This window comes from Kogia breviceps, chromosome 12, assembly GCF_026419965.1.
Source record: "Kogia breviceps isolate mKogBre1 chromosome 12, mKogBre1 haplotype 1, whole genome shotgun sequence".
Classification (NCBI taxonomy): Eukaryota; Metazoa; Chordata; class Mammalia; order Artiodactyla; family Physeteridae; genus Kogia; species Kogia breviceps.
Window position 1 is genome coordinate 76,561,567 of NC_081321.1, and position 20,084 is coordinate 76,581,650.

Here is a 20,084-nt window from a genome sequence, read left to right on the forward strand (position 1 = left end):
TGAATCCATTGTTTGAACAATTTTCTGAATGCCTTACATCTTAGACACTGGCAGCTTCCCTGTAAACAAACTATGATGAAACAATTGACATATAATGTGGGGTTGGGCAAAGCAAAGCAGGTTGGGCTAACTGGTGTTTTGCTGGCAGTGTTCCTTTTTATTTATTTTGGGCTGAAAGCAGGAAATTGTGTTATATAAGGCAACAAATTAAATGTGGATGTTACTGCTGCAATGGAAGAAAACTTGCAGAAAAGTTGACCTGACTCATTTAATCATGTGCAGAGACATTACTGTGCTACACGGTAAGCTATTCAAATGAAATATAATCCATATAACTTCCACCTGAGCAACCCAAGTCCTCCTAGAGAAAACTACAGGATCGGGGAGGGAAAAACTGGGTAGAGAAGAAAGTTATTTTTGTGGCAGTCAAGGTATGATTATTTGTAGGTCCATAAATTATCAGACAAGGTTCTCATTTCTCTGGGAGTAAGAATAGAGAGGTGTAGCTGAATGCAAGGGATACTCAGAACTAGAGTCATGGGACTCAGCAGCTGATTGGATTTGGGGAGCAAGAAAGAAGAATTGAAGATAATGGTGTGCTTTTCTCAATATTATTGAGCAATTACTGCATTATGGACACCGTGCTAAGTGCTTAATATAATTATTGGGTCTCTTATTTCTCCCAGTAGTTCTATTAAGTAAGTACTATTGTTATTTCCATTTTTTTTTGACTTTGAGAAGTCCTTTTTTTTTTTAACATCTTTATTGGAGTATAATTGCTTTACAATGGTGTGTTAGTTTCTGCTTTGTAACAAAGTGAATCAGCTATACATGTACATACGTTCCCATATCTCTTCCCTCTTGTGTCTCCCTCCCTCCCACCCTCCCTATCCCACCCCTCTAGGTGGTCACAAAGCACCGAGATGATCTCCCTGTGCTATGCGGCTGCTTCCCACTAGCTATCTAATTTACTTTTGGTAGTGTATATATGTCCATGCCACTCTCTCATTTGTCACAGCTTACCCTTCCCTCTCCCCGTTATTTCCATTTTTATAACTAAAGAAACTGAGGCTTCATGGGGTGAATTTAGTAAATGGCAGAGATGAGATAAAAATCCACATCCTAATTTTTAATTCATCGCTACCCTCTGCCTTTCTGGGTGGGAAGGAGGAAAGTGAGGAATTTCCATTTAGGCGTACTGAGTTTTAAGTGTTGGCAGGACTTTTGATTGAAGATGTCCAGCAGGCTATAGGAAATGTGAAACTAAGCTCAGGAAAAGATTTAGGATGGAGGATAGATTTGGCAGTCATTTGCTGAGAGGTACAAGTTAAAGCCATGAGCTTTCCCTTGGAGACTCTGAGGTCTACTGACTCACTTTTGCTGGGCGCATATCCTTATGCACCTCAAACATCAGGAATGGGAAGAAAGATTGATTGACCCATAGGCTCGTCGTACTGGTCTGACTGGCCCACTGGCTTCCTGTGTGACTTTGGGCAACTCACTTCACCACTTTGAATCTCTGTTAAATGAAGTCTCTTCCAGCTCTGAAGTTCTAGACAAATGCAGGCCTGGACTAAGGCAGTTGCAGTGAGAGAGGAAAAGAAGATGAATGCAAGAGTTACTGCAGAGACAATTGACCTGATGCCAAAACATGCGAGAGAAGGAGAGATGGAAGATGAAGAAAACTTTTCTAGCCTAGAGTTTAGTGGAATTGGCACCATTAACCAAGATAGAGAAGGAGGTGATGCCAAAGAGTTTTGGAGAGATGATAATGGGCTTTGTTTTGGATATGAAGAATTTGAGGTGTTGTCCACATGCTGTTTCTTTGGGTGTTGGTAGGTAAATTGCTGGACTAGAAATATTTATTATATAGACATGGAGCATAGATCTGGAGTTAAGAGGGCAGAGCCCGGTGATCCACTGCATAACCTTTGAGATCTCTTCTGTCTCTCTGCCTCCCTGACCACAGTCTCCATAGCAACGTGACTCACTGTCCTTGTTGGATTACCTCTTTCTGGATCAGCTGGTTTTCACACCGCCTGACCAAGGGCATAGCACCCTCCGTGTTTCCTGAATGAGGGGCAATGTTGTTCTAGGTAGTTCGGATATTTTCTCATACCGTAGTTCATTGCTTCTCTCTTTTCTCTTTATACTCCTTTCTAATAAGCCCCACTTTTAACTTTTCACATCTTGATCTTTCCTTTTTCTCCCCCTAGGCGCTTGCTCCTTTAGTGAGCAGCTCTTCCCTGTTTCATTCATCTTTCTTCCCCCGTTGCCTCGAGTTTCATTCATACCCTTCCTTAGGCCCCATGAAAAGCTTCCTGCATCCTTAATTTCCAACCAACAATAATTCTACCCTTCAATCTCTGGCATCCTTATCCTTATCTTTCATCCTTATCATCATAATTAATAGCTATTTTGTCCCAGGTCTTGAATTAACTGCTCGGTATGCATTAGTTCATTTAATTGTTACAATAATCCTGTGTGGCAGGTACTCTCAGTTCTATTACACAGGAAAAGAGCTGAGGTTTGGAGTGATTGCATTACCTGCCTGAGTCCCACAGTGAATGGGGGAGCAAGGAATCGAACCCAGATTGATTCAAAAGCCCAAGCTCTACCCACCATGTGTCACTGCTTTCTCTAACCAAACTAATGGTTTATGCTTCTTACCTTTGACCAATTTAATTCCACTTTTCTGAATTGTTTTCAACATTTCAATAATGACTACAACAATTATTTAAGCAACTAATCCTTAGATATAGATCTATAAAAAGTCCTTTTAGTTGCCCATTATCATTTCCAAACCAACCAGACCCACACATCATATTCTCCCAAACATATGTATACACGAGGCATTCACCATTTTTGTATCATTTCCTTTCCTGCTCGTCTCAATGTAATGAGGTTAACAAGAAAGATTTTACATATTAGGGGAGGGAAGTGCTACGAAAAGAATATGAGGTGCAGACCCAATTTTGCTAAAAACAACAACAACACTTGTATGAGATACAAGAGATACACAGAGTAGCTAAATACAAGTAAACAATAGTGAATGATTAAGTGTTCCAAAGAAAAATAAAAGCAGTAAACACTGCAGATATCCGTGGAAGAGGACTTTAAGGATGAGTGGGATTTAGTGGCTGGAGGACAGAAACCAGAGTGAAGACAGAAACCAGCGTCTTTATCACTGACCACTATTTACCAAGCACCCCATGGGTTAGATATTAAATTAAAGTTATTGGGATAAAGAGATGTACAAGCTGCTGTCTTTCTCCAAATACTTGGTTTATGGGAAAAGTCTAATTTACAGATATTGATATAAATAGCAGTACAAAGAGGTGCATAATATACAGAACAAGAGTTTCAGGAATTCTGAAAATGAAATTTACCCCAACAAGAGGAGTAAGCCCAGGGACACAGAGTAAGCCATTAGGCATGGAGCAAAGGGCTCACTCACTGTAACAAAGACTTCTATAAGCCAGGCACTGAATACAATTGATACCAAGAGATCAAAGCCAACAGGAGGAACCAGGAGTGTGATTTGTGAGAGCCGGATATGAGGGGGAGGGGTACCTTTCCCAGTCAACAGGCATCAGAGAAGGCTTCCCAGGGTGGGGGAGGGGAGAAAAGTAGGAGTAGGAGTCACCTGGGCCAGAATGGGCAGGCAAGGAGGGTAGAACCCTTCTGAGCAAAAGCACAGGTTAGAAGATGCTCTCATGTAGGGAGAAAGAACAGAACCTACTGGTCCTTTAGTGTCGCTGTGAGAGTGTGTGAGATGACACGGAAGACACAGGCAGAGGCCAGATGGGAAGGGTCCTGATGGCTTCATGTTGGGAGCCTCAGCTTAATGTTGAGCCACTGAAGTGCAATATGTTAAGCATTCTTTAGGTTGAGAGGGCTGTAGGGATTGGATTCAGGTTGGGCCTGGGTTACAGTGAGCTTCATATGCCAAACCTAGTCTTTCCTCCACGTGAGTTCTATGCTTACTGTTCTTGTAGTTCAGAGAATAAACTGGGCACTAGACATTCCAAGCAAACAGCCCAATTCAAAGTAGAGCTGCTGAAAATTTATCAGCACTGAAGAGCAAAGGATGCTCTTAATGGTGACTCAGTATTTCAAAGGGCTGTGGATAAAAGGTGAGAGTTCTCTGAAGTCCAGTTTCAAAACCCAGAGCATCTCCCCCTCTAAGTTTCCCGCTTATAACTCATGTCCTCTCTTCTTCTTGTTCTATCATTAACTTTTTTGTTCCCCTTGGGTCTTTTTCTTTTCCCCACGTATTAGGACCACTTGGTCCTAATGTGGACCAAGCGGAATGCCATTATCATCTGTTGAGTGCCTGCCGTGTCCCAGGCATTGTTTTAGGCACGAAAGCATGGTCTCATTCAATCCTCATAACAACAGTAAAAGGTGAGTGCCGGTTTACAGATGGAGGGTCCAAGGCACAGACAAGATCAATATCTAATTCACACAACTAGTAACAGGCAGTGGTAGGAGTCACATATGCTTTTCAAGTACAAAGTCGCACACACTCTTCTCCATTTCACACTCTCGGTTTGAAATGATTTCTCAATGCTGTTAGGATTTTAAACCCAAAAATCTTTGGCATGATTTACAAAGACTAGCACGGCGATTCCTCTCTCTCTCACCCTACAGACAAACGCAAACAGCTGACATTCAGGGCCCAAGGTCCTGACCACTTAAGTACACTATCTCCGGACTTCCAACAGCTACTTTAAGTTCTTTTATATACTGCAAGTTATAAATCATACTCTGTCACTTTCTGATATAAGTTAACAGTTTTTTCACCAAGGAGATGATCAACAAAGAGCCTTTCAAAATACGGTTAGGTCTGGGCTGGGTTCCTCAACTCTTGGTTTGTTCGAGTTCTTCAGTATGTCCCACCCTCCTCAGAGGCTACCCTGGTCTATGCTACCCTGGTCTATGCAGAATGCTGCTTCCCTGAATAGGGGCCCTCATTCTCCATTAGCAGAAAGTCTATGGTCTTTCCTTCTGCTGAACTTGGCTTTATCACTAAGTGGCTCTGAGATTTCGTGTTGTTAACTGTCCTTTCTCTTTCCTCAGTTTCCTTCTCTGTGCACAGCCAGATCGTCATCTCCAAAGTGTTGCCCACTTCAAAAAGTTTAGAATTCTGTGCAAGGGCTTTACCCAGTTGTAGGAAAGAGAACTTGCAAGTTCATTAACTAGCACCCCGTTTGTGCTATTGTCCAGTATAATTATTTTAAACTTTCTATCTTGTTACTTCTTGTAAATGATAACTGTGGTGAAGGTCACAAGTTATTTAATGCCTTTAAATCTCATCCAAAGGTACTTTCCAGCTGAAAAATTCCATAATTCTAAGTCTATAACCATTTCATGTCAGGCAGGATCAGAGACTTGGTCAATATTATTTTTTCCACAGTGAAACTGTATAAGGCAGGAGATTTTACTTAAGCCAACAAATGTGTATCCTTCACAATGGAAGAATAAATAAAATTATAATTTGTGAATCTATTAAGGGTTCTTTCCTGCTAAAAATATTAACCTCTTCTATTCTTTAGCAAGAACTTAATACATATACATAATTTTAGGTTAAAATGTTTGGGAATTTTGGTGTCCTACAGTGATTTTCTACAAATTTATTTCCCATCTCCAAACTTGATCTCCCTCCAAATGTTCTTGATCTTATATTTTCATGTATTCATTATCATTGAGATCTTAATCTTTTCTTGCTGTCCTCAACCTCACCAATATTTCCATATTTCCTAAATCACTTTTTTTTTTTTACAAAGAAATATTCATCAGATATTTCAATATTTGAAAGAAGTTGACACCAATAAAGAATTTGCTCTCTGTCTACTTGGATATAAGGAGCTACCCAAATTAAGACCTTACATCTTTTCATCTACTTATTTGTAACAAAAACTAAATTGTAATTAAATTGTGGTAACTGCAACATGCTATTTCTAAGTAGCCATTGTTGAGTTGTTTCTAAATATCAACAGTAAAAACTACAGTCCAAGTAAATTTTGGAACGCCCAACTAATCTAAAGGGGAATGAATTTAAAAAAAAAATAGAGGGAACAATGTTGCACATTTCCATCTCCAGCTTGAGCAGGGAACCACTCACAAGGTACCTTTTCCAACTTTGCTATTAACACCGGGTTAATGTAAAACTACCTGATGTGGGTGAAACATTCAGCCTCTGCAAATGATCTCATTCTGAAACGAAAGGTGTCGTGGAAATTGTGTTTTCCTTCTACAGCTCATTGAAATGGAGATGGAATGGAATGGAGTAAAGGGATCTGCTTTCTAATGAGGCAAAATGTGATTCATTTGAACTGGGGCATGGACGGAAAATCCAATAAATACCCCATTTTTTACATCCTTACAAAGTCTTTGAGCACCTGAGCAGAGCAAAAGTACATCCATACTCAAAATTTCCCAAGTAGGATATGAAATTCATGAGGAAATTATTTTCAATATTCATGGAATGGTCATATTGCTTATACTGTACAGTGTAAAGGGGGGGAAATGACTAACCTCAGAAGCACATTTCCATTTTTTTCATCAGCTTAGTTTTTTTTGACACAAACATAAGAAACCACTGTGACCATCATAGAGAACATTTTGCAATCTTCACTATTGCATAGGATTCATGCAACAGCAAGAGCAGAACTATCGAAGCAAACACACAGACCAGCAACAAATGAAAATGACCACAGTAAACCTTTATAACATATTAATCCTTGAAAAATATATATTCTAAAGAATTGTGATATACTCTGTAGCTATACTATATTCCAGTTTCTACCATTTAAGTCTTTTTAAGACTTGCTGTTTATAAAAATAACCTAGTAAAGAAGTGGCAGAAGAAAGTGAAATTTTACACAGTGTATTACATGAAACACAAACTTATGAAACCAGCCAAATTTTCTGAATTCTTAATTTACATAGAATTCTTTTTATTTTTGTCTTTTTATTCCTCCTGTATTTTATAATGATAGCATTTTTAGGTTAGTGGTTCTCAGACTTAACTTTCTCAGGAGAGTAAAACAATTGAAAGCAATTGAGAGCTAACACAGAATTGCCAAACTGTTCATTTTGCCAACAACAACAATCACAAAAAGCTACCTTTCCATCCTTTCAAAAAGGAAAGGAAACTTCAACACCAAAAACATAGGAAATTCATAATTTCAGAACAAAAGAGAGCTCTTCCCAAGAAACACTATTTGTTAGCCAGAGATTATTTTAAAAGGATATATTTCTAGTTATATGAAAATGCAGAAACATTTACAACATTAAAATTTATTTTATAATACAATGTATATTATGTTTCCTTGGTATAAGTTTTCTTTTAATTTGGTAGCACTATATGTATTTGATACATTTATATTTGATTTCACCCATGAGGAAGGGCTATTACATGCAACTTGTTTTGGTGTTTCACTTTTATTACTACCACTATCAAAAATTCCATTTCAGGGCTTCCCTGGTGGCACAGTGGTTAAGAATCCACCTGCCAATGAAAGGGACACAGGTTCGAGCCCTGGCCTGGGAAGATCCCACATGTTGCAGAGCAACTAAGCCTGTGTGCCACAACTACTGAGCCTGAGCTCTAGAGCCCGCAAGCCACAACTACTGAGCCCATGTGCCACAACTACTGAAGCCTGTGCTCCTAGAGCCCCTGCTCCGCAACAAGAGAAGACACGACAATGAGAAGCCTGCGCACCGCAATGAAGAGTAACCCCCTCTCACCGCAACTAGAGAAAGCCCGCGCACAGCAACGAAGACCCAACACAGCCATAAATAAATAAATAAATAAATTTATTTATTTTTAAAAAAAATTCCATTTCACACTGACATGAGCAAAAATGAAATCATCATGCAACCTATTATATACAGAATGGATAAACAACAAGGTCCTACTGTATAGCACAGGGAACTATATTCAATATCCTATGATAAACCATAATGGAAAAAATATGAAAAAAAATGTATATATATGTATAACTTAATCACTTTGCAGAAGTGATACATTGTAAATCAACTGTATTTCAGTAAAATGAATTTTAAAAATGAAATAATCAGTCTTAAAAGTGTTTCAATTAATTTGAAATAGTCCAGGCAAACCAAGATTCTAAGGAACTACAGCTCCCACATTGCTAAGCCCTTTCTTCCATCTTGCCCACAATGGGCAGGTAGGAAGACTAGGTGAGTGGCTGGGGCCACAGGAAGTAAGCCAAGGATGCTTCCCAGTAACTGCTCCTCACTCTTAGGACAGAACCATTATGGGCCTCCCTACCTTACAGAGGGAAGCTGGACATTTCTACAATAGGGGTTCTAAGGGCAAGTAAAAACTTTGTCCCTGATCAGGGTTGGGGACCACTTCTGTGGGGCACTTAGTCTTTGAATCTCTGAATGTCATGTGGTTCAGGGCAGCTTGAACGTAGGTATAGTTGTAGGTTGAGTTGACATCCACCATAAAGCACCTTGCCATTTGTAAATTAAGCAAAGTAGAAAAAGCTTTAGGGACAGAAACACTGGGTTCAAGTCTGTATTCAAATCATTTATTTGATTTCTTTGTTTGTTTGTTTTGTGGTATGCGGGCCTCTCACTGTTGTGACCTCTCCCGTTGTGGAGCGCAGGCTCAGCGGCCATGGCTCATGGGCCCAGCTGCTCCGCGGCATTGGGATCCTCCCAGACCGGGGCACGAACTCGCGTCCCCTTCATCGGCAGGAGGACTCTCAACCACTGAGCCACCAGGGAAGCCCTATTTGATTTCTTGATGCTTTCTGATGCTTAGTCTGGGGTTATGGTTTTGGCAAGAACAGGTAAAGGGCTATTCTCATCATATCCTATCAAGGGTACATACTATCAACATAACTTTATTCCAGCTCATATTGACCTTGATCAAATAAATAAAGAGACTTGTTTGTTAATTCTCCATTGTAAAGTTATTCTCCACTCCCCACTCCCCACCTTTCCATACTGTGATCTTTGGAAGGAAGTCACTATGTGTAGCCCACACTTAAGTATACCATCTCCTGTAGGGTGGAGTACTTACATAAATTATTTGGATATTTGGATGGCAGATTTATTTATTTTCTTCATTTATTTATTCAACCATTTATTTATATCAGTAGGTTGTCACTTTTTAATTTTAGCTGTTCTAATATGTGTAGAGCGATAGTCTTAATTTGCATTTCCCTTAATGGCCAATGATATTGAATATATTTTCAACTGCTTATTTGTCATCCATATATCCTGTCTAGTGAAAAGTCTCTGCATGTTTTTTTGCCAGTTTTCAAGTTGGAATTTTTTAAATGTTGAGTTTGAGAGCTCCTTATATATTCTAGATACTAGTCCATTGTTAGATATGTGTTTTACAAATATTTTTCCCAATCTTTAGCTTGTCTTTCCATCCTCAATGGGGGATTTTGCAGAGCAAAACTTTTAAATTCTGATGAAGTTTGATTTTTCTATTTTTTGTTTTATGGATTGTGCTTTTGGTATCATATCGAAGAACTCTTTATCAAGTCTTATGTCCCAAAGACTCTCTTCTATGTCATCTTACAAAAATTTTATAGGTTTACATTTTACACTTAAATCTATGATCCATTTTGAGTTAATTTTTGTATAAGGTGTGAGGTTTTGGTGAAGGTTTATTTCTGACTATGAATGCCCAATGAGCCAAGAATATTTTCAAGGAAGAGATATCAATGGATATGGACTCTAAGATGGATGAGGAAGAAAACGGAGATGAGAGGATGATTACAAATAATTCTTTCTAAGTGGTAGATTCGACTCATAAGGTAAAATAAGTAGCTACAAAGCAAGTCAGCTGATTACCAGGAAGGAGGCAGTAGCTGGAGATTTCAGAAAGGAAGCAGTTACTTGTGATGTGAATAAACGTTCAGGGGCTGCCAAGAGGGTGTGTAGCTGGAGTGGAGGTGGGTGATGGGGTTAAGGAGCTGGGTGTAGAGAAGGTTACCTGTGAGAGCTGAGTCGCAGGATGATAGCAGGCGTGGGCAGAGAGGAAGTGTGTAGGTCAGGGGCTCAAGTAAATTCCTTGAATGAGTCAAGGAAATGACAGGTCCAAGTTGGGAGAAAGGGGCAAGAGAGGGTATTTTCAGAAGAGGGGGAAGAGAAATGCTTTGTAGTCACCATGGGGAGCCAGGAGGATGCTTTTTCTACTTCTCAGTCTTAAGGTACAAGGGGGCATGAGAAAGATAAAAAGCAATAAGTGAAACAAAAAACAACAAATGAAGTGAAAAACTTGAAGAGGGGAAGAAATGTTCTCAGGAGACTTCAGGGTTTCTGTTAAGGCAAATGGGGGAAGGGAATATTTGGAGAAAATGCTGCATTAGCTGCTCACAGAGCAAGGGGCAGGAGGGCCATTAGCTGCTCACAGAGCAAGGGGCAGGAGGGCAGCTGCAGAGTCCCAGAAGTGCTGGGAGTGAGGAGAACTTGGAGTCCAAATGGAGAGCAGAGCCCAAGGGACGGACAGACAGACTCAGACATCATGAAATTCTAAGGGATACACAGGTGTTGGACTGGGCCTGGAAGTCAAGAGAAGCACTTCTGGGGCATCATCAGAGAAGAAGAGGGTAAGCACATGTCCAGGTCACTAAACGAGATAACTGTGAAAACACTTTGTTTACAAAACTGCATTTTAAAGATCTGGGAATTAGTAGATACATATAGTCAGGTGACAAAAGACATTGTACAAATCAAGTTAATATGTTTGATCCTCATTGTCTAGAAGTTACTCATTTATGATGATATCTACACACCCACAACAGTATGTTATGATATCCACTGGCTTAGAGACAACGATGCTATTGTTTGTCCCAAAAGATAAATATATGAACACACATGCACATACACAAACACAATTTTGCTAAAAACGGTAAGATTAGCAGCTATAAAATGAAATTACAGATGGTGTTTTAAGGCCTTGGTTGGCTCAATCCATCTTCTCACTGGTTCCTGCCTTTTTCTCCTTTGTTCCAATTTCATTTTTCATCATGTTTTGACAGGTGAGGTTGTTCATGCAAAGAGATCCAACAAAAATATAGGAATGCCACCTTTGCCTCCTTATCTAGGATAGAGCAACCTTCCCTTTCCTCCTTGCAACAAAGCAGGCAAAACATACTCTCCCATGCCCCTTGAGGGGGCAGGTGGAGGAATGACGATGGCACCATTGTTTTGCTTACAGGGAGGGAATTTGAAGGCAGTCAGGAGGTCACCTGCCCTCTCTGCTCAGGATCAGCCCTCCACCCAAACCCCCGTGCAGTTCAAGCTTAGAATACTTCAGATTTAGCCAGCACAAACATGTCACAGCAAGAGGGATAGTGATTGTATTTGCACCTGCTATTGGTTTAAGCACAGGCTTTGTTTGATTCTTAAAAATAAAAAATGCTTTATTATTACCTTATAGCCAAAAGAATTTAGCCTTTAACCTGCAGTTTGCCTACTCTCAGTAATATAAACCTTTTTTCTGGACAAGAAGGGAAGCCTGATGGAATTTTCTTCTTTCCCCTGGGGGTGAGGGAATTAACTCACAACTCCTTTGGACTCTGTTTTAAGCCAACTAAAACAATAGAAAGGGGTCTTTGATAACATGGGAGAAAGGAAGAGAATCTCCTGAGTGTAATAATGCAGAAAAATGCATGGTTAAAAGTGATTAAAGATGTTCATCTTGGAGATGCTCCACCCTGAGGCCGAACCAGGTAAACCATTTTCTCTTATGACCCTTCAGTGGGCAAAATGGAAGAAACTTGAACCCTTCCTCCACTGCCCATCTCTACTGAGGGCTTGAGAGCTAGGTCTCCAGAGGGACCACTGAGAAGGAGAGGGCCAACTGAGAACAAAGAGAGGTAGAATAGAGACAAAGTCCCCTGTCGCCCACCAAAAAGGAGGGTTCTTATGGAATGATGGACTGATTTCCATCAATGGAAAAAGACCAAGAATGGCTTTGCATCATCCTCTGAACCCTATGTACGTGTCTGCCTGGTCATCAAACAGCAGGGATTTTTTTTCCCTAAGCTATGATCTCTGTGTTAGCTTTCTATGCTGTGTATCAAATTAACACAAACTTAGTGACTTGAAACAACACACATTTATTATCTTATAGTTCTTGTGGGTCAGAAGTCTGGACACAGCTGAGCTGGGTCCTCTGCTCAGGGTCTCATGAGGCTGCATCAAGTTATTGGTCAAGGCTGGGTTCTCATCAGAGGCTTGACTGGGGACAGATCTGCTTCCAAATTCCCTCAGACTGTTGAATTTATTTCCTTGCCACGGTAGGATTCATGGCAATTTGCTTCTTCAAAGTCAGCAACAGAGAGAGAAAGAGACTTCAGTGTGAGACTACTGGGAAGATGAACTTACATAACCTAACACAATCATGGGAGTGACGTTCCATCCTCTTTGCCATAGTCCATTGGTTAGAAGCAAGTCACAGGTCTTACCTACACTCAAGGAGAAGGGATTATATGAGGGTGTGAACATCAGGAAGCAGAGATCATGGGGGCCACCATAAAGCTTCTCTGCTTCAGTCTATATCTCTGTAGCCCTAGAAATTTAAGGGTATGGCTAAGGAGTTATAGGAGCAAACATTTGTAGGAGAACCATAAAGTGAGGGAGGGTATTTTATATTTACACACATACTCACACACCCTAACCTAAAAATAAAGTTAGGAATTTTTCTTAATGGTTGATGGCATGAAATTTTGCAGTTATATAGCCATGGATTTGAATCCCTAATCTATGGTGTAGTAGTTAACTTTAGTAACCCTCAGTTCTCATCTTTAAAATGAGAATAATGGGGTTATTATTACCCACCTTTGTGAGAATTAAATTCAGTAAAGAAAACACTTAGCATAATGGCAGTGCTCAATAAGTGGTCACTGTCATATCCAGGCAAGAACCTTGGGTACCTCATCCAAGGATTTTTACAATGTGCTCTAAATACAGAGAACTTAATCCCCAAAGTGGGGGTGGGGGTGGGAGGGCCCTTCTGAGGTCTGAGAGGGTTTGGTACCGGTTTGCCTCCATGCTTCCCACAGAGCTGTGGGTGTCCTCTAACCTCCTGGCTGGCTTGGCCAGGGGTATTTAGTCCACCTTCTCCCACATCTTCATCAGTGGAACCAGTAAGCCTTTACAATGCTGGATTCAAGGTCCCTGCAGAACTCCAAACTTCTCACCTGGAATGCCTCAGGGAGGGCTCTCCTCACTCCAGGTGCCTCCACTCACCCTGTTCATAATTGACCACAAACTTCCTATCTGCTTGTCCTGCTTAGTCCTTGGAACCTGGTTCCTGAGATGGATCCACTCAATTATTCACTCATTGAACACATTCAATACTCAACACCAACCATGTGCCAGGCACCGGGCTAGTTTTGGAGAGAGAACAGCAATGAATACAGAACCCTCCCCTCCAGCAGCCCATTGGCCAACGCGGAAGCAGACATAAGCCAACAAAGTAAAACTGACCCTTGACTTTGGACAGGAGCATACCTGACATCTGCACGAATCCCTCAGTCTGTGAACACAAATGTTAAGAAAGTGCTTTCTCCCACTTCTCAGTTCCGTCAAGACTCATAGTTCCCGCACAGAGTCTCGCACCGCTTTAGAGTTTCCAGCTTTCGCTACAGTTTAGTGTGTCACATAATAAGCAATTTTTGTGCTAGCAGGTGTCCTTACTAAAACAGTTCCACAAACCACGTTTTCCTTTTGTTTTTACAGAGTGTGTGTGGTGGACTAATCCCTTCATCAGTGTTGGGCACGGCCCAGCTAAATGTTCCACTTTACATTTATCCCAAACTTCCGACGATTTTCTGGCTAAGAACCATCACTTTCTCGGAGCTCATTACTTTTCCTTTTTTCTTATCACTCGCACCAGCTGATATCCTTTTTAAAACTTTGTTTTCACAAAGGAATGATATGTTTACTATTCCAGATGAGGTGTCCGTGCTCTGTTGTCACTGGTACTCTTCCTGGAGACACATGGCCTCCTGCACATCAGGCTCCTCACAGCCCAAGAGGTGCACATCTATGCCTTGTCAGTCATTTGAATCTTAATAATATTAATGCTACTACTAATAAAAGGTAAAATATATTGAGAGATTACAGTGTGCTAAGAATTTATATATATTACATTATTTAACCTTTACAACCACCTCTTGAGATCGGGACTAATGTCAGCATTTAAGAGATCAGGAAGCTGAGGTTTAGAGATTTTGTCTGCTCAAGATCATACTGCTGGTAAGTGTAGTGCAAGATTCAATCCCCAGTAGCCTAATGCAATCTTGTCACCCAAGTTTGAACAGAGGTGTGTGAGCCTGAGAACAAAGTTAACCTACTTAATACTCTGTCCAGGCTTAGCCCTGGCTCCAGACCCAAGGGGAAAAGGCAAGATTAGCAGCCACAAAATCCAATGGTTAGCCAGTCACCTGTACTTTAGGGGTATCTTTTCTTTCACAGCCCAGCTCTGGATACGGGCAAATAAAAGATAGCAGTGGGTCTCTGTGCAGCAAGCTAACGTGAAAAAAATCAAGGACAAAAGAGAAACAAAAGATGACCTAGTATGAAGGACTAGGGAACAGAGATAACTCTCAGATAACTCTTTGGACTGAGGAATAAATGTCTTTCTCTTAACAGACTCACAGACATAGAGAACCGACTGGTGGTTGCCAAGGAGGGGCGGGGGAGGGAAAGGGAAGGATTGGGAGTTTGGGATTAGCAGATGCAAACTATTACATATAGAATGGATAAACAACAAGGTTCTACTGTATAGCATAGGGAACTATGTTCAATATCCTGTGATAAACCATAATGGAAAAGAATACGAAAAAGAATGTACGTATATGTATAACTGAATCACTTTGCTGTACAGCAGCAATTAACACAATATTGTAAATCAACTATACTTCAATAAAATAAAATTTTATAAATGCCTTTCTTTTGAGCAAAGCTTGTAATTCTGATAGTGAGTCAGGGGTCCCTAACAGTGACAGGGACTGATGGCTGTGAAGGGCATTAATCAAAGACACAGCAGACTTGTGTTTACTCTGGGAAGGACTGCTGACCCTGCATAGGCCTTTGAAGCCTCCCTTGCTTACGCAGATCATAATGCACTATGAAATAACATCTTCAAAGCAAAAGGGGGAAATTGAAACATACACATCTAAGCCAGTTATTTCACTAAGGCACTTCAAAGAAACACTTCCTTTGATCATTTTGACTTCTCATTAATAATAAATGTGAAAATATTACTCACAGAAATTACTCAGAAACCTCGGGATGATGGAGGCTTCAATTTGACCCATCATCAACACAGTGGGAAGGATAAAGTAGGGAATCACACATGGCTCCTACAGCTTCCACTTGGAAGTGACTTATATCCCCTCCCACTCACATTTCATTGGCCAGAGAAGGTCACATGGCCTACCTAACTTCCAGGGAGACAGGGAAGTACAATCTGGCCATATGCTGATAAGGGCGGATGGGGTACTGACAACACCTGGTGAACAGCACTGATGACTAACACAAAAGCCAAGGGAAAAGTAGGAATTTTTAGGACGTCAAGTGAAGGAGTATTCAAGAGAATAAAGCACTTAGGAGCTCTGCTGTATTTCCACAGTAATTTCTCAGATGGAATAATCCCATAAAGACCTTAAACATGAACATCACAATTGTTTGAAGAAACAGGTGTCCTGATCTGACAACATCATCAAGGAAAAATAATACCAAAAAACTGTGGAATTTATATAACTGAGACCAGAGCAAGTCTCTCATGTGTAAGCGGAGGAAGAAACTATTCATCTGCCATCTGGATCATTGGTGAGAATGCTATTAAAACTCATTGTAGGACTCAGCAAAGGTAAACTACCAAAACTCAGATGGCACCATTAATCTTTTCTCCCTTGAACTTCCCTGTTGTCTTGCTATTTCTCCAAGCAATTTCAAAACATTTTACCATATAATCATATTTAGAGCTTCAAATAAACTGACAATGACAATTTATATTTATTCACTTTTTACTTCATTCAACAAACATATATTGTGAGGGTCTATGACATGCAGTATACTTCCCTAGACACTAGGGACACAAAGACACAGTCCTTACCCTTAGGACTCTCATTAATATAATGGAGAAAGACCAAGGATTAGAAAATTGTAGACTAGTGTGAATCCAGTTAAGATGTATGCACCGCATATAATGGGAGAGCCGTTGGGTTAATATTTATTAAGACCATCATCTGCTTTGAAATGGAGCGGTGAACCTGTATGATTCACCCAATACACAGGGCATGTCTTAGAGTTGTGCAAGGTATATATTGCACAGCTCCAGGGTTCACCGTCCCCTTGCAGGCTTCTTAGATTTGTATGGATGCCAGTTAAGTGTCTTGAACAGAGGTGCCTCTGTCTATTTCCTCCAAAGTCATCACTGGTATTAACAGCAGGACTACCAGTACCTAATCAACATTTAGTACTCTGCAATATTTTCATTATATTCTAATATGTTTCATTGTAATTTTTATTAATATTGACATAATGGTAATCTCTCACTAACTGAACCATTTTTTTCAATAATCATCAATTATAGAGCTAGTCTAAGACTGTTCTAGCCATATTGGAAGTCCTAGATAAATATAAGCCACTATCCTTGACCTCAGAAAACTTTTAAACTAACTGGAGAAGAAAGACAGAAGCACATTAAGTCAATTAGAGAATAATCATCTCTAACCTGTGTAACACTGAATCTAAAAACAATCTGACCTGTGAAAACCAAGAGATCAACCTTAGATCGGATTTCATCTTGAGCTTGAAGGATGTAGAATATCTAGATAGGCTAGAGGAAGGAGACTCATGAGAATGTATGACTCTGTCAGTCTTTGTCTATTCTTTCCAGGGAGAAACACCTTAAAACTCATACCTTGGTAATGGACATTAGCAGCTGCCCCTGTGTTATAGCAAAGAGGGAGGCACAGCTGAGAAAATGTAGTGAACTCTGCTCCTTATCCCCCGACCTACTCCTTCCAACACATCAGTTATCTTGTGTCATTTCCGAGGATTCCTCTTGGACAGATCAAGTCCTTCTACTATTACTTTGTAGTGGTTAAGAAGATAAGCTACTACACTGATTTTCAAAGTGCAGTACCCAACCAGCAACATGAGTATTATCATCTGGGAACTTGTTAAAAATGCAAATCTTTGGGCCCCACCCCAGAACCAGTGAAACTCTGCAGGCAGAGCCCAGCAATCTATGGTTTAACAAGTCCTACAGGTGATTCTAAGGTACAATAATGTTTGAGAACCATTGGGCTTGTCAGACATCTTGAGTTCAAATCTTAGCTCTTTTGGACTCCATGGCTTAATCAGGTGGTTACTTTTGCTAAATCCCAAAGGAGTATAACAGTAGTTTCCAACCTCGTGGGGTCATTGTGAAGAATAAATGAGTTAATGCATGTAAAGCTCTTAGCATACTTGAGTGAGCACTCAGTAAGGTATTACTATTAGCACCTAGCCCTTTTGTGACTAGCTTATTTCACTTAACACAGTGTCCTCAAGATTCATCTATGTTATAGCATGGGTCAGAATTTCCTTCCTTTTTAAGGCTGAATAATATTCCATTGTATGTATGTACCGTATTTTGTTATCCATTCAAATGGACATTTTAGGTTGTTTCCATATTTCGGCTATTGTGAATAGTGCTGCTATGAACATGAGTGTTCAAATATCTCTTGAGTTCCTGTTTACAGTTCTTGTGAATATAGTCCCAGAAGTGGAATTGCTGGTGGTCTACTAATCTTGACCACTCCTCAGCTTAATGAGAGAAGCCTTCCTCTCCTGTCTCCTCTGTCAAGCTGCTGTGTCTGTGGCTACCAGAGAGCAGACACCATCCTCCTTCTCTGTATCTAGGACAATGTTGTAGGATTGCCTTGCAGTCTTTAAAAATTTGAAACTGGGTAAGAGCAAGTCTTCCACTAAAACATATCTCCTCCTATCCTAGACTCAATTTCATCACAGTGAAGGGCTTTTCTGCCCTATCTACAAAAACTTTACTTTCTTCTACCCCACTGGTGATAAGGACCAGAGAGTAAAGAGGGATTATAGGGTGAATCGTCTGCTATGATAACTTATTTTTCCTCCAGTTGTTTCCAACCAAACACACAGTATCATTTACTTTGACTGTGGTCATCACTTTGGCTTCAGGCTTAATCTATTTTGACTAGAAATATTGTCCTCGGAAACACTACAATTTCCTGAAGAGACTGCAAATCAGCAGTCTTGCTTAAAATCATACATGGCCATTATCTTTCCTCTGCTTTAAAGATGTACAAAGACAGTATGTCATTGTGAGACGGGTGATTTTCTTTATTTAAGGTCTGCCTTCTGGCTGAGTTATAACGTAAGGCAATTAGATACCCAACTTTTATAACAGGCATGTTGAACTTCCTTGATATGTCCTGCAGAGGTTAGGCAAACACAAAGATAACAGTCTTTAACTAGCAGTTAGGAGGTTTAGACTTCAAACCTTTTAGACAGTATGAACTATGATCATGAGACAACAGACAATGTGCTCATTTACTGCTCAAAACCACCTCGAGATGAAATTTTAATGTAGAATCATTCCTACCTGTGAGGTCCTCAAGAAATGGGTACTAAACGTCTTTTTATGCAAGGCTTTTAGTCTGAGTTTTGTCCAGAATAAGCTAAACCAACGTGACCCCTCTAGGAGGCAGCGCTGTGCAATGAAGATGCGGTCTGGATTCAGCTCAGCTAGGTTTCCAGTAAACTCTACCTTTACTACCTATGTGACCTTGAGAAAATTACTAAAATTCTTCATATCTTGGTTTATTCACCTGAAAAATGGACATACTAATAGCACATGCAGAGTATTTCCTATCATTCAAGGGTAACTGGTACCTAGAAAACATCACCGACAATAAATGCACCAAAATGTCATTGAAAAAAATAGATGTTATTAGAGCATTTCCTTGAAAAATGAACTAAAAATTATACAAATTATAAAATCGTCTTACATTTAACCAAATTTAAAAGTTTCAACTCTATACTTATTTTCAGAAAAATGACAAATAAATTACTTAGGAGATTTTTGTTAAAATTTTCAAACAAAACTGCACGATAGCACTATACATCTTTCATTTCATATTTGACCTTCAAAGAAACAGGAACAGGATATACATTTTGCAAAACTATTCTGGGGCTTAATTGGCTTCCTACAACTTTTCCTGTTCCTTTGGTGTTGAATCCTCCCTTTTGAAGCACAAATCATGCCAAATCCACATTTTCCAATGGCTTTGCAGGTAATTCTAGTAGTTCTCCTGTATCACTTTAATCAACTTCATGAAATTCTAAATGTTTGGCAAATTGTGATTTTTCCATTTGCAATTCATCTGCTTTGTAGTTTCATTGTACAGTCTCATGTTATAAACATCTGACAATGAAACAGTGACCAACAAAGGTGACTGACCCACTGGTCAGGATAGATGCTAGAGTAAAACAGGAAGAGATATTGGAATGAAGACTGATTTTAATAAATGGCCAGCTCACTATGACAATTTTTGCTTTCCTGACACCTCTTAACTACAGAAATTTAGAGAATGAATACTAAGACAAGAAAGAGCCTTGATTTCTCATTATACTGCTAAACCCATGTCATGAACTCAGCACAGTGCCTAGTGAATAGCATGTGCTTTAGTTGTTGATAAATATTCTCATTATTTACTTAAGAGGACCTACCTGTTCATAAAGGTTGAAGGCATTTAAACACACTATAATAATATAGGCTAAGAAGAATGTTTTCCTTAAATCAATTTCCCCTTTCTATCTATAAGCACAATGACTAGAGAATTAAAAAAATCTCCCATTCTTCAACCTACCTCTATTCCTTACTCCCTTTTCCCCTTATTTTGTTTTATCTTCTCTCAATAACACTAATTCCCATTTAAGGTGTCATATATTTACATATTTGTTTTGTCTGTCTCCCACCACTAGAATCTAAACTCCAGAGACCAACAACTTGGTTTGTCCATTGATGTGTCACCAGCGCCAAG

The 20,084-nt window shown here is 39.8% G+C and overlaps 1 long non-coding RNA gene across 1 annotated transcript; it reads left to right on the plus strand.

Annotated features, from left to right (window-relative positions):
* Positions 1-233: 233 nt before the first annotated feature.
* On the plus strand, positions 234-7,827 carry LOC136792215 (uncharacterized). Its single transcript, XR_010835682.1, has 2 exons — positions 234-302; positions 7,483-7,827. It is a non-coding gene; the product is annotated as an uncharacterized lncRNA (long non-coding RNA).
* Positions 7,828-20,084: the final 12,257 nt, after the last annotated feature.